Consider the following 16,663-nt stretch of genomic DNA (forward strand, 5'->3'; position numbering starts at 1 on the left):
TTGAATAATCTTATCAGATATATTGAGACAATCACGAGGACTCGAGTGATGAATTTCATCATGCGCAAAAGGTGTATGGTTTTGACAGTGTGATAAACGCTTTGAAACATAAATCCATCTATAACAATATACAATGTAGGTGTAAATAAACAAATTAATTTCAATGCCATTTCTGAAACGAGTAGAATCGATTTTTTTACGAGACATCTGATCGATAATAGATTTCAGTTTGCCTGCAATAATAATAACACGAGAGTTGATTGTAGATTTTACGTACGCTTCTTATGCAAGTACTATTCTGACACACTTGTTCGTCCACTGGTCACCAACCAACGAGAGATGGTCTAGCTGAACAGCCTTGCACAGGGAAAGCTGTTTCTTTGAAGCGGTCTATATCGAAACTATTACAGTATAATAAGGAAGTTTACCATAAACTTTTGTCTACTTTGTCAGAATAGAAATACAAATAGGAATCATAAGAATCGAATCACGTCACCGAGGTACAACGTCATAGTCTGCCGAGTCACACAGCCTTACCACTCCATTCCTATTCTAATCGTCTTTCGACAAACACTTTGACCAACTGTGAGGGGACTCCCCCATGGAATTTCAGACGCATGAGCCAAATACGTGTGTACAGTGAGGAACGGGTCCCTTATTTGAATTCAAAAATATGTCCGACTTTTTCTTTACATTTTATTCTCGATTTATAGTATTGTTGTAAATGTTCTATGTAACGGTTAAACAAGCAGGGTGTACACTAGCTGGTAAATACATCACTACAAGCATTATAACTGATAATAGACACGTTAAGATCCGGTGTAGAATAGGTCTTCAGCAACCCATGCTTGCCGCAATAGGCGATTATGCTTGTCGTAAGAGGCGACCAACGGGATTGGGTGGTCAGGCTCGCTGACTTGGTTGATACATGTCATCGTATTCCAATTTCGTAGATCGATGTTCATGATGTCAATCACTGGATTGTCTGGTCCTGACACGATTATTTACAGACCGCCGTCATATAGCTGGAATATTGCTGAGTGCGGCGTTAAAAAACAAACATAACAGACAGTAGCGGATGTCCCTGCCAAATTAGCGTGTATTGTGTTTATGACGTGCTCGTCAAGGAATTGAGGACATAACAGGAACTGTTTCCTCCACATAAGGTACGGGGGCAAGGAATGACCCAGTCCCTTAGGCACACCAGAAACCTATGATCGCGGGTTCAAATTCCGGTTCGCCAGGATTATGTTTATGGGTGTGTCAGCACTAGAGCTGGGACGATACACCAACTGTCCGATCCGATACGTATCACGATACCTTGCTCCCGATCCGATACGTATCACGATACCTTGCTCCCGATCCGATACGTATCACGATACCTTGCTCCCGAATCCGATACGTATCACGATACTGCGCTCTTATCTGTCCTGCGTAAGCCATCTTTTTCATCGCGATCAACCGATGCATCGATGTATCGTCCCACTACTAGTAAGCACCACACCCAGGCTCGTATGTTTCACCAAAGTGGTTAACGTCGTAGAACTCCATCACTTCGGGCTTTCCTCCAACATTATAAACTGATACGCCGTGACGTAATTGGAATGCTGTTCAAAGCGGTGTTGAATCCAACTCACTCACTCACGACCGCCTCCGTGGTCTAGTGGTAGAGCGTCTGCCCGGAGAGAGGAAGGAAGACGTTAAAAGATGGTACTTGTTGTTACCCTGCCTGTTACTGGTCGGCTCGGAGTCAGTATACTGTGTCTGAGTGAGGTTTTCGTGTTAAACTGTGGCATGGTATCTAAGTGGGCTAGCACCATAAAATCGGCATAAGTCCGGGATAGTACAAGCAGCCACACACACACATATACAGATGTGCATGCACGTCGTTCTATAAGTGCAATAATCTTGAACGCAACGTTAAATCCCATTTCACATCACCACTCGCATGAGATACAGTTTGTTTTCAGCTGGCAAATGTGACCAGGAATCAAACGAACATGTTTCTATTCCCCTAAGAAATACTAGTATTCCTCCCCGGAACCAAACGACTGAGCTGCAGGACCAAAAGGTTGTTGTGAAAATTCCGGGTGCTTATTTAATAATATTCCTTTCATGTCAGACTACATGTACTTAGTTGTTCAGTTTTGATTAAACAATATATATTTCACAAATATTGCACAAATTGAAAACACTAACAGTGACATTCACGGAGACATGATGCTAAGCTATGTTAAACGTGAATTACAAACAACAGTTTAGCACACCAAAACAAAAAACACTCAACACGTGTGTGTGTCCCGATACATTATCTACTGTTTGTGTCATGGAACTTTTATCATGAGGTGAAACAATCCTGTGGGAACTTACATACGGGATTAGTTCCCTAATTTATGTTAAATCTTCTTTTCCCTCCCCCACTCAAAAACGCCCCAATTTTGCAAGACTGTCGCCACTTTCAGACAACTTCTTAAGTGGCATTTACAAGTTGGTATGATGACCAAGTGAGAGTTCTATGGACATTCATTTAATAAAGAAGTTGGATATCAACACTTTCTCCCTTGTCACTTTTAGACAGTGTTATTGTATCGATAGAAGTCCACCATGGAGGAAATGTTCTAACTGATTCATCCCAGTAAAGGAATAGTATTAAGTGAGGGGCCAAATCGTCTGTGAGTTTATTCAGTCTTTTATCCAAATCTTCAGTGAGTGAGTGAGATAGTGAGTATGGTTTTACGCCACTGTTAGCAATATTCCAGCAATATCAGACCAGAAATGGGCTTCACACATTGTACCCATGTGGAGAATCGAACCCGGGTGTTCGTCATGACGAGCGAACGCTTTAACCACAAGGCTACCCCACCGCACCCCGTGTATTCAGGGATTTGTTGCTTGTATTTACCGCATATAATGGATGCGGATTGAAACCTTATATTCGCCTAATTGTAACGGTTCGCTAGCACCTATCACGTGGTTACTCAGTGGAAGATATATTTCGTTTCATCAAAGTAGTAGAACTATTTTACAGTTTTTTCGGTTGTTTTCGTGGACGTGAATAAATGAGACAAAGCATAGGCTTTCCTGAACAAAATAGTGCAACGAAAGATCACCCAAGAATGAACTGTTTTTCAATTAGAATTTCTAGCAGGTGGGTGCGAGAAGTGATAGTTTAACCGTAGGTTGTAAAGTTACAACGAATACACCGAAAGTTTGAAAAAATGCACTTTTAATTGTAAGGTACGATAACACTCTTGACCTGGCGTTTAGGTTACCGTTGTCCCCCTTTCCGATGGCAGACACACGCGATGAAACAACCGGCTGATTAAAATTAAACAATTTGAGGCGAGTCACCCTTATCTATTTGTCGACTTGACACGCGCGAACTATATTTGCGGAAGGATAGAAATGCTACAACACTGAGCCGGTGTAATGAGAGTGATTTGCCTCGGATGGCAGTGTATCCTCGCGCAGCTTGACTTAAACCTTGCCATGGGACCGTTCAAACAGTGGGGATAGTTGCACGGAGTGTTGAAATAGCCAGTCAAACAGTCAGTCTTTGTACACTCCACAAAAAATGGCCAGTGACTAATTTACTTCCTTTTCACCGCTAGAAACACGTTAGCCATTCTGTGGATAAGTCAAAGGTAACCGTCGTCAACTCGAAGTCGGATAAAGCGAATACATCAAAAATGTAATCTCGTCAAATTTCGTAAACATTGGTATATTAGGGTATTTTTATCAGCTCTTTCACGACGACGTTAAAACTTCTTTTAGGGCATACATGTGTAATCAATGGATGATCTTCGGTGGTAGGACAGTGGCGTATGACGTCATGGTCAATCTCATTAAAATCAAATCTTAGTTCTCGCTACCGCTAAACAAAGATCTGAGGACATCCCATTACGGGGCACGTCAGAACGACCTTTCGCGAATTTTGACCGACCAATGAAATGACTGACAAGAAATCGACATTAGCCAATCAGAAGGCAGCTTTCTCGAGCTTTACGACACTAGTTTCAAACTGGCGACTACGCTTCGAAACATATTTTGACGTATTCTCGATTAAAAAAATTAAAACTGATACGAACATTCTGGAATGGCTTATAGATGACCTAGATTGTATGGATATAATTATAAAACCCGTAACTGTCGTTCGGAATACCCCGTGTTAAATATTTCGTGGTTGCATGATTAGAAAACACATTCCGACTGTCACTTTCATGATCTGGTAAGCAACGCTCTGATTGGTTGGATGAAAGGTCGTTCTGCCGTGACCCTTAATGGGATGTCCTCAGATCTTTGTTTAGCAGGGAGCACGGATGTCCCAGTCGTCTAAGGCGCCGCGATTCGCTGTGCAGAGTTGCTTCCTCTGGACACGCCAGAAACCTATGATCGTGGGTGCGATTATGTTTCTAGGTTTGTCAGCACAATACCCGTGCTCGTGGGTTTCACCGAAGTGGTAAACGTCTGAGACCAGCATCACTTCGGGCTTTCCTCCCACATCAATCTGACACGCCGTGATATAACTGGAATAATGTTAAAAGCGGCGTTAAACCCAACTCACTCACTCACTCTTTGTTTAGCGATAGCGAGAACTAAGATCTGATTTTAATGAGATTGTTGTTTAACGCCCCACTCGGGAATATTCCAGCTAGATGACGGCGGTCTGTAAATAATCGAGACCGGACCAGACAATCCAGTGATTGACATCATGAGCATCGATCCACGCATTTGGGATACGATGACATGCATAAATCAAGTCATCTAGCCTGATCACCCGATCCCCTTAGTCGCCTCTTACGACAAGCATAGTCGCCTTTAATGGCAAGCATGGGTTGCTGAAGACCTATTCTACCCCGGATCTTCACGGGTCATGTGCGTTTTGGAGCAGTGACAGACATTAAAATGATTAAAACTAAATTTCAGAATTTCAGCCTCTTTGTATCCAACTTGATCCCATCGCGTGCTACCACCCTCACTTCCTGAGGACAAAAGGCAAAGGCTCAATGAATGGCTGTTGGGATCTTGTCTGTGTAATGATCCAAGGGCGGCAACTCAAAGTGAGAATCATCTCGGTTGCATATGGCGACGTTTACTGTCTGCCTCTTCGAATGATTGCTTATTTACAATGGAGATTATGTAATGACATTTTTATGGGAGGGATTGAGAGCTGACACTGTGCATGCACATAGTTAATTCTGTCATAAGACCGTTTCAAATAAACCACATCCTATACCGAGCTGGCGGTAATCTGTGAGAGGACTGGCTAATCTCAACGACTAACGAGGGATATGGAACTAGTATTTGAGGCAACATCTGGTTCCGTTTTACACAACTAAAAATAAAGGGAAAACAAAACGAAAAATAAATTAAAAATACATCTCCCGGCATAACCGCCCTGGAAATGAAGGGAGATAACCCCCCTCCCGTAACCTCAAAGTTTACATTCGTATTAGACGTAATCAGAACAAACCGCCTATATATATCTGGGTGGCTTTTTAATTGTATTTTAATCGTTTGACGTTAAGAATAATCTACACTCTTATGACTTTTTAAAGATTTGTTGTACATATTGTATTTGTTGTTTGTTTTTTTGTTTCTTGTTTAACGCCGCACTCAGCAATATTACAGCTAGATGACGGCGGTCTGTAAATAATCGAGTCTGGACCAGACAATCCAGTGATTGACATCATGAGCATCGATCCACGCAATTGGGATACGTTGACATACATCAACCTAGTCAGACAGCCCGACCACACGATCCAGTTAGTCGTCTTTTAAGGCAAGAATGGGTTGCTGAAGACCTATTCTACCCCGGATCTTCACGGGTCTTGATGCATATCAACGTATCCCAATTGAGTAGATCGATGCTCGCGATGTCAGTCACTGGATTGTCTGGTCCAGACTAGATTATTTGCATACCACCATCATATAGCTAGAATATTCACGAGTGCGGTGTTAAACAACAATCAAATAAACACTGACAAATGTCTAATGTATGGTTAGTCAGCGCGAAACCAATACTCTTTTTCTGTCAATACGTCTCCAGTATGTCATAAATATGTATGTATAAATCTGTTGTACCCGGCCATCGTGCAACACAGACTTCACGTGGATTTCTGAGAGGCAGAATAAATCCGTTATACCCCGCTTTTTCCGAGACAATGAAAGTCATGCGACATAGCACAAGCTAACCTGCTCTCAATCGAACAGCTGTTTTCTATCTATTTTGAATTTGTTTAAATTCATTTTCAATGTCATATTAAAACATGTCGATAAATTCGTTGTAGCAGGATCACTCAGGGTACATGGGGTTTTATGCATCCCGCGTTCGGTTTTATAACACGAGCCGGGGGTTTTGTGCGTCCCGTGTAAATGTGGAAGGCATAAAACCCCATGTACCCCTCGTGATGCTGCTACAACATATAGTATGTTCCTCCAGATGTCACACGTTCTGGGTCATGTCATACAGAAAGAAGCAGTAGAACCAAGGGAAAGGGAAGTCACATTACTATTGGGGTTGATCAGTTACAGTTTCTGTATTCCATCCTGTTTGTTTGTTTGTTGTTTAACGCCGCACGCGGCGATATTCTAGCTATATGGCGGCGGTCTGTAAGTAATCGAGTCTGGACCAGACAATCCAGTGATTGACATCATGAGCATCGATTTACACAACTGGGATACGATGACATGCATCAACAAAGTCAGCGAGTCTGACCACCCGATCCCGTTAATCGCCTCTTATGACAAGCTTAGTAGCCTTTTACGGCAGGCATGGGTTGCTGAAGACCTATTCTACCCCGGATCTTCACGGGTCCCCATCCTTTTGTTGGCAGTAAAATTACCTGAGAGAGTATTTTAATATTTTGGCCCCTCCCTTTCAGAATTTCTGGATCCGCCCTTGCAGGTATTTTCTTTCTTATATTACACATCCTAGGACGTGGAAGCCAAGATATCCAAACTCGAAAACACACTTTAAGGAACGCGTGGAAGTAAGTATTACAAATTATGCACAGGTGTTGCTCGTCGATATCTCACGGTAGCAATATGTAACTAGACCTGATATTATCAATTCCTCGGGGATAAACTGTCATCTGTCATCTGTCATCTGCCAATCAGGTGAGTGTAGTGACGTGACCAGTGATGGTGGATGGGATTAACATGCCTGGGGAACAGCAGATTTGTATCCTAGCATTAACTAGGCCGTGTCGAACTCAAGTTTTAGATGACAAGCATACTTAAGAAGATTCAAACCTGGTTCCCTGGGTATGCTACAGTGTACCAACAGTGTAGCGCCAGCGCAGCATACCCAGGAAACCAGGCTGAAATGATTCACGACCAGGAATAAATCTCGCATCCAGCACAGCAAAAGTATATTCACGCCTTGAATCTAAACAGTGCACGTGCAGAACATGTTCTCGTAGACGGGGTGCAATGGAAATACATGAATATTTGGATGAAATCGCAAAAAGCATGCGAAGTCCATTCTGATGAGGGGGGAGGGAAAGACCTATATTCACAGCGCACCTTGTCAGAATAGCCGTGAAGGCAATCTGCACGCACCCCATGTTGTAATTGACTGATCTGATCGCGGCTATAGATTTCTTGAGGTAAAGTGATTTTCTTAAAAATATGCATGTGGATCTTGAATATTATAGTACCGAAACTCACACATTGAACCCTACACACATTTACCACGTATAAACCATCAGCTTAGGGTAGTCTTCACTTCATGTACGCGGATCAAGACACGACACTCTCCCACTACATAGTCTATACCTGGATCATATCGGCAAGGATAACAAGTACACATACTACACACAAGAAGTTAAGGAACATGTGGTTGTCTCATGTTACTACAGTTAATCTGCCATCTGTCGGGTTCTTAAAGTGGTTAAGTGCAAGAAATTAGTTTCTCCTGAGCTGGTTCGTTGTGTCTAAAATGTAACATATCGTACAGTTTCACTCAAAGGTTCATCAAACTACTGTACTGGACCCGTGAAGATTCGGGGTGGAATAGGTCTTCAGCAACCACTGTTTGTCATAAAAGGCGACTATGCTTGTCGTATGAGGCGAGTAACGGGATCGGGTGGTCAGGCTCGCTGACTTGGTTGATGCATGTCATCGTATCCCAAATGCGTGGATCGATGTTCATGATGTCAATCACTTGGTTGTCTGGTCCAGACTCGAGTATTTACAGACCGCTGGAATATTGCTGAGTGCGGCGTTAAACAACAAACAAACACTATTCTTACTGAACATATGTTCTCAGTATGCAAGTACAGTAAAGTACGGTTATAACGAACTCAAAGGGACTACTAATTTTAGTTCGTTTTAACCGTAGTTCGTTATAAGCATATATACAGCATAACTACAGCAAATAGTCGGGACCAAAAAAGAAGTTCGTTATAAGCGTGTTCATTATAACCGTAGTTTACTGTATAAGTAACTTTGGCGTTATGCATAATGCAAATTGTTCTCTCCGGTGAGACCAGTTCGTTTGGCCGAGATTTGAATGTTAACAGGTCTCTGTAATAGAACTAATATTGCCAACTGCAGCGTTAAACACATCTTCTATACCTCCAGGGCTCACATTTCGGTAAACTATCGCAATCGACATTCGAGCCCCAGAGATATAGGGATGCGTTAAGCAACATTCAGTCCCTGACACATCTCTGGGAAGCGGTACCCTATAGGATGTTTCGGCAGAACATATATCAACCCGACTACAATCTAGTGGCCCAAAATACAGACCTACAGACGTTACATTACTTAGTGTTACAACTAGGAGAAAGTACCTAGGGCGTGATTTGTAGTTTTCATTACAAGAGGTAGACATATACATGCATATAACACAGATACACATTTAGTATTCTTGGTATAGGTACATATGGTGGTATTTAACATATTTCTTATTTGTTGCACTTCAAATAGGTATATACAGATCATTTATTGTTTCTGTATCTTGAGTGATCATTATATTTATGAATATGTATACTGCACTCTCATTTCTGATGTATTTACGAATATACTTTTTTTAATAGAGATACATGCATCACATACAATCAAAAAATCTTGTGATACCCATTCTCAAATTTAAAGGAATAGCAATGCACAAATGTTTTTCCACATGTAAAAGTGACTTATTTAACACATCGTTGGTTTATTAATTAGAGGTGTGTTGTGTAGAATACCAGTTTTGTTTAAGATTATTAAGAAGTCTTATTTTAAATAATCTGAAAAAATGTTATTATTCCCAACATCCTGGCTTATCCATCCAAACAAAACAAAACCCAAATTGAAATAGAATGTTTGATATGTGTAACCCCTGTGACTCTGCCAGCAACATCAAGAGAGTTTAACATTAAATAACATTGATAAGGTAGCCTATTTCTAATTGGAGTGATCACTCAACGCCAATTCTTAACTGCTCGTGACATGTATGCAAGCTGAAGTGGAGCTCTACCACGTTCACCCAGTGCCATATTGCATGTAGTTTTAGGAAATATTGGCACATTCTTATCTGAACATTTTCAACAGTTTTACAAAATGTTGTTTCCCAGATTCTGACCCATAGCACATTATTGGTGTAACCATTGCATCACAAATCCTGAAAAGATCAGTACAATTTATACTACCTACTCTCTTTCAATACCTGTATATTGCTATAAGGGCTTCATTTGCTTGTGATGCCAGGCGGGACTGGGCTCTGGTCTGGGTGTGAATGCGTTTCCTAAATATCTATAAAATCACACCACCACACGAAGATACCAATTCTCGCAGCGACACAGTGGGCTGCTGTAACGAAACACCATAACCTTTGTCTTTTTCACGTTTACTTTCATGCTAGTTAATTAACTAAAACTTCCAACCCGTGAAAATCCGGGTTAGAATAGATCTTCAGCAACCCATGCTTGCCGTAAAAGGCGACTATGCTTGTCGAAAGAGGCGACTAAGGGGATCGGGAGGTCAGGCTCGTTGACTTTGTTGATGCATGTCATCGTATCCTAATTGCGTGGATCGATGCTCATGATGTCAATCACTCGATTGTCTGGTCCAGATTTGCTTATTTACAGACCGCCGTCATACTGCTGAGTGGGGCGTTAAACAATAAACAAACAAACAAACAAACAAACACTAAAACTTCCAAACCAACTATATTTTCTGTAACTGTAAAGTAGTGTAGGCAAAGCAAAGTTTGACACTTGAATATGATCCCAACTTCTCAACAGCGAGCGACCCGTGAAGATTCCGGGGTAGAATAGGTCTTCAGCAACCCATGATTGCCGTAAAAGGTGACTATGCTTTTCGTAAAAGGCGACTAACGGGATCGGGTGGTCAGACTCGCTGACTTGGTTGATGCATGTCATCGATCCCAAATGCGTGGATCGATGCTCATGATATTAATCACTGGATTGTCTGGTCCAGATTCGATTATTTACAGACCGCCGTCATATAGCTGGAATATTGCTGTGTGCGGCGTTAAACAACAAACCACCACCAAACCACTCAACAGCGAGGTCAGGCATGACGTGTAAAAAGTTGCCAAACCTTACCATCGTGTTCTGATTGCGATCTATTACATGTCGATAGCTGTCAACCGTCGTGTCTTGTTATGAACAGGCGCGGAGATTGACAAGCCTCATAATGGGCCGTGATTTCCGTACCCGAGACACTGACGCCATCTTGCCCAACAGCCGAGTGTTGACATACGAATAATACATTCTCAATATCATGTTCTACCTTCTCAAGCGCACAGACAAGTAAATTCTTCTCCGTTGTATATTTATTAATTTTCTCAAGAGCGGGTTTAAGAAGACCCCAAATATTTGCTTTTCTTCTGTGTCGGAAAAAACGGCCAATAGGCTAGTATTATTTGGCCTGGTTGTAAGATTATATTAACTGTGGGGAATTCAATGTGGTCATGATAGGTATTTATGTGTGATGGTGTGTGTTGTGTGTCTTGGAGATTTAATAAATGTAACACTATTGTCCTACTCACGATCTCTTGAGCGTGGCCTTGGAGTTGTAGGGGGAATAGTGTATATGTTTCTTTCTGGTCTGGCTTGGAGAACGAGAAGGGCTTGGAAGGGGTCACGAAATTATGTGAGGGGAATGTAGATTTAGACGACCTGACGACAATAGTGTCATAACGTTCACACAAAAGTGCACTTAACGGTCGCTTTTAAACATATTTGGCGTTCAATGGCCACTCAGTGTTGAACTTACAGGGTTGATGGCCACGCTATTGATTGATCTTTGATGGCAAAGATTGTTAAAATGTTCGAAAGATTATTTCTATGCTACATTATTTCGGGAAGAGAATTTATGGATGTCAACCTTGGACATATATTTCTCCTTCATCACCTTATGAAGGAGTAAGCATATACTACGAAACGTTGTGTTCCTCATTATACAGAAGTTGACATCCTTAAACCTTTTTTCTAAATCTAAATCTCTTCTAAATGCCTTTCAAAGACTTTATACATTATTTCGATAAACCCATGCTGATAGGAACTGCGAGGTGAGTGTTAATAATTATGTTTTTGAGATGCCCGTCAAAGGGGTTCTTCATAATGAGGACTGACATTTCAGCATTTTTTTTTGTTTGTTTTAGATTCATGTATTTCAAAACAAAAAAACAACATTATGAACACTTGGTATCGTATTCAATCAAATGTCTGGTCATTTAGAATATATTAGTGGGTGAGTTATCAGCTTTGACGGATATTTTAGTGATGTTACGTCGTGTCAGCTTAATGTGAGAGGAAAGCCCGAAGTGATGCAGTTCTTCAATGCTTACAACTATGCTGACTAACCAAGAATCTCACAACAGATTCGAACCTGTGATAATTACGTCGCAATTTGTAGCCTGACAACATAAACATATAGAGAAGACGAGTAAGTAAATTTAACCTTGAATGCACGTTAGTTTGTGCCTAGAGCATCGATCAGATGAAGTTAGGAAACGTCGCGGAGAGTAGTTGGATTGGTTAACGTGTTCGGGGCTTCGGTCCTGCCCAACACTATAGCACATGTTGTGTTTCCTCAGGCAAGTGACTTTGATTGACATATTCCTCTGTTCACCCAGCAGTGAATAGGTACCCGGTAGAATGAGACTTATGTGACTGTTCACCTCGCCTCACAGGCAGCTTGGGTTGTACACTGCCCAGGGAGCTGAGAATGAAAACCAAGTGCACACTGTTCCATTGACCGAATTGCCTCATGACCATTCACTTAGTGAGTGGAATTTGACGAATAATGAATGGACGGCGTCAATCGTTGCTCATTATATCAGTCACGGGTTTGTCTGGCCCAGACTCGATAATGTACAGGCCGCCCTGATATAGATGAAATATTGAAGCGTGCGGCTTAAAACAACAAAACACAAACACATAAAGTCACGTTTATATATATATATGTACAGCTGATATCGGGACAAACAAACTCTGGACACTGCTGCCTGCAAACACAGCGTGATATAAGTTTCAGAACACTTCTGCTTTGTTATATATGGGGGCACGGGTGGCCCAGTCGTCTAAGGCGCCGCGATTCGCTGTGCAGAGCTGCGTCCCTTGGGCACGCCAGAAACCTATGATTGTGGGTTCGAATCCCCGTTAGCCCCGATTATGTTTTTAGGTTTGTCAGCACCATACCCGTGCTCGTGGATTTCACCGAAGTGGTAAACGTCTGAGACCTGCATCACTTTGGGCTTTCCTCCCACATAAAGCTGACATGCAATGATATCACTGAAATAATGTTAAAAAGCGGCGTTAAACCCAACTCACTCACTCACTGTTATATATATTCTACTCGGAAGAAGTTGTTTTTGTCATAGGACAGTATTGACAGGATTGATACATGTCTGTATGGTGTGCAGTGACAATTTCTACTTTGATACTGTCGACAGTCGGGGCGGTCGGGTAGCCTAGTGGTTAAAGCGTTCGCTCGTCACGCCGAAGGCCCGGGTTCGATTCCAGACATGGGTACAATTTGTGAAGCTCATTTCTGGTGTCCCCCGCCGTGATATTGCTGGAATATTGCTAAAAGCGGCGTAAAACCATACTCACTCACTCACTCACTGTCGACAGTCTGCCCAATGTCTTAACAGGTTTTGTCACAATAAAGTAAAATTGATGAGGAAGTTCTTCACCTGCCCAAACATCGATTTAGATTTATAATGTTTTTGTTTGTTTGTTGTTTAACGCCGTACTCAGCATGTGCTAAAATGTTCCAGCCATATCCCGGCGGTCTGTAAATAATCGAGTCTGGACCAGACAATCCAGTGTCTGACATCATGAGCATCAATCCATGGAATTGGGATACCATGACATGCATCAACCAAGCCAACGAGCCTGACCACCCGATCCCGTTTGTCGCCTCTTACGACAAGCATGAGTTGCTGAAGGCCTATTCTAACCCGAATTTTCATGGTGCTAGATGAAGATATGAAGATAAATCTGTTCATACTTCGACCAAACCTAATTTCCTGTAAACAGTCATTCGTAACCAAGCATTCTTGAAAACACTTGGTGGAAGTGACAGATGTTTGCATAATCTGGTTTTTATAACACTCACCAAGCCTCTGTTACGCAAATATGACTTGCTCTACCTATGCGCATGTCCCAGTTCAGACATCTACAGAAATGCTTGCGTTTCCATTCTACGCGAAATAAAAAACACTTTTAGCGAGCTGTTAATAGAGAAACGACGAATGAAACCAATTTATCAATCTCAGCTTATCAAAATCCATCTAATTAAAATCCAGTCAAATCTATAACGTTTACAAGCGGTCATTACCCCATTACCAATCTTCGAGACATAAATCAACCCAAATGATTAATAACTTGGATAATAAGTTCGTTGTATTGAAACCACGTGGTCAGGTTAATGACCCACATCGCTGAAATAAACACGCACCTGTCACCTCTCCCGTCTAATCGATGTGTTTGACTGAAATTGACATGGACCTCCGGATGATTGAAGCAAGTATGAATTCACATACCCTGCGGCGATAAAGTCGATGTTCTTTGATGTTCAAGTGGTTGTAAATAGACGTTTAGCCCATGTCCTTCAAACTGACGCGCGCTCAATACTACAAATACCCTATCTGATTCATGTGTCAACTAGGCGTGAAGATCGTTCAGGCTAATGGTGTCTACCGTAGGTTACATATAGACAGGAGGGCGTGGAGCTTCATACAAACTGGTCGATAGGCTAAGCCTATTGATTAAGTAAATTATAATGAAAATATTTTGCAGACTGTTTAAGATCTCAGTAACTATTCTCGACGTGAATATTCTGTATAAAATCAATAATTTGCTATTTGCTCAGTTTATTTGCAAACGTTATGACGCAACAATTAGGTTTTGTTACTAAACAAAGAATAGAGAAAAATCAATTAAATATGCATCAGAATCACATAAAATTGTACGCTTAGGGATGCAGTGATTTTGGTCATGCGGACAGAAGACGGCGTCTTCGCGATCTGTGCATAACAAGGTAGGTATTGATAGTTCATGGCTGGTTATCTTGTTACACGCGATCGTCACATTGTATACATGTACAGCTGAAACCTAGAGACAGAGTAAGGGTCCAGAATTTCCACTGCTTTGCTATACACAACGTACCATTGCTTCTTCGTGTTCTGGTATCAGCTGATCGATTAAGAAATAACTTTATCACAAAGACGCGGGTTTAGACGAGTAGCAGAAGCCAGGTTTTCTGTCACAGCACTGACGGTTACTGGGTGAAATATTACATTGTTGATAATTACAGTGAATAGACGAGCGTTTTTACCACTTACAAGGTAAGCCTATTCGGCTTGACAGAAGTTCTGTTGTAATTTTATTATGTTTGTTTATTTTGTTGAACGCCGCACGCAGCAATGTTTCAGTTAGACTGCTGGTTAGAAGAAAGTATACACTTGAAAATTGGATTTGACCAAAAAATAACAAACAGTATCCAAACGTTACTAGGCTATAAACAGTCGCTGAGAGCACAAACACAGCGATAATACCCGTATCAAATTACTCACCATTAAATAACCATTTCTTGTTTGTTTCATTTTGAGCTCCATGTTTGCCGTAAAAGGTGACTATGCTTGTCGTAAAAGGCGACTATGCTTGTCGTAAAAGGCGACTATGCTTGCCGTAAAAGGCGACTATGCTTGTCGTAAAAGGCGACTATGCTTGTCGTAAAAGGCGACTAACGGGATCGGGTGGTCAGGCTCGCTGACTTGGTTGATGCATGTCATCAATCCCAATTGCGCGGATCGATGCTCATGATGTCAATCACTGGAATGTCTGGTCAAGACTCGATTATTTACAGACCGCCGACATATAGGTAGAATATTGCTGAGTGCGGCATTAAACAACAAACAAACAAACAAACTATGTTATGTAGTTTCATAAACACATGGTTATCATGTAGTCTAAATCGTCGAAGGGCTCTGTTTTCAGCAGAGATTCGTGATGATTATGGAAAGAGTTTAAATTTATATGAAATACAGGCCATTATCCCCGGCTAACATCCTCACATACATTACCATCCGTCACCATGGTAACCAGGGCTATAACATCTATAGCATCGATCCAGGGCGTGATGCGGGATGTTCGGGGATGTATCTTTGTGAGTGGTGCATGCAGCCACGCCTCGTTCAGAGTGGCCTGTATGTGAGGTGAGGTGAAATGGGGTTTAACGTCGCGTCCAAGATTATTGCACTTATATAGCGACGTGCAAGTACGTGTGTGTGTTTTTGTGGCTGCTTGTACTAGTCCGGACTGATGCCGATTTATAGTGCTAGCTTACTGAGATACCATGCCGCAGTTTAACATGAATACCCCACTCAGACACAGTATACTGACTCCGAGCCGACCAGTCCTTGTTTTAGCCCCTTAATGCCGAGCGCCAGACAGGGTAACAACAAGTACAATCTTTTAACGTCTTTTGGTATGACGCGGTCGGGGATCGAACCCCGGACCTTCCGCTCTCCGGGCGGACGCTCTACCACTAGACCACGGAGGCGGTGGCCTGTATGTGATGATGCACGATATGAGTCGGGTCGTGAGGTGTTGTCTGGCGTATTGTTCGCCGATGTGGAGAGACGACGAAAGATGCTACGGGAATTCAATATGAAATGGTTTTCTGCCATCATAATAAGTCTTGAATTCCCGGATTGATGTGCGTGCCACGCCCTTTTTATGTTTTCCGATATCCTGATGCCAAGGCTGAAGGAAATTATTGCGCTTTATACAGGCTAATATTCCACATGGGAATTGCTAGTTTTGTATATGAATAGAACTCTAAACATAACTGCCGATATCATCTAACGCGGCCGTCGTGGTCCAGTGGTAGAGCGTCTGCCCGGAGAGTGTGAAACGTTGTTGGTTCGATTCCCGGCCGCGTCATACCAAAAGGCGTTCAAAGATAGTCTTTGATGTTACCCTGCCTGACGCTCGGCATTAAGTGGATAAAACAAGGACTGGTCGGCTTGGAATCAGAATGCTGTGCTTGAGTGGGGTATCCATGTTAAACTACGGCATGGTACCCCGGTGGGCTAGCACAATAAATACATTCAAAGTTCGACGATATACTGAAAAACGGCCATTAGTAGCAGGTACCCCCTCCCTACAAAAAATATTATGCACAAACACTACCACCA

The sequence above is a fragment of the Haliotis rufescens genome, unplaced genomic scaffold (genome assembly GCF_023055435.1).
Source record: "Haliotis rufescens isolate VD_foot unplaced genomic scaffold, xgHalRufe1.0.p SCAF_7, whole genome shotgun sequence".
NCBI lineage: Eukaryota > Metazoa > Mollusca > Gastropoda > Lepetellida > Haliotidae > Haliotis > Haliotis rufescens.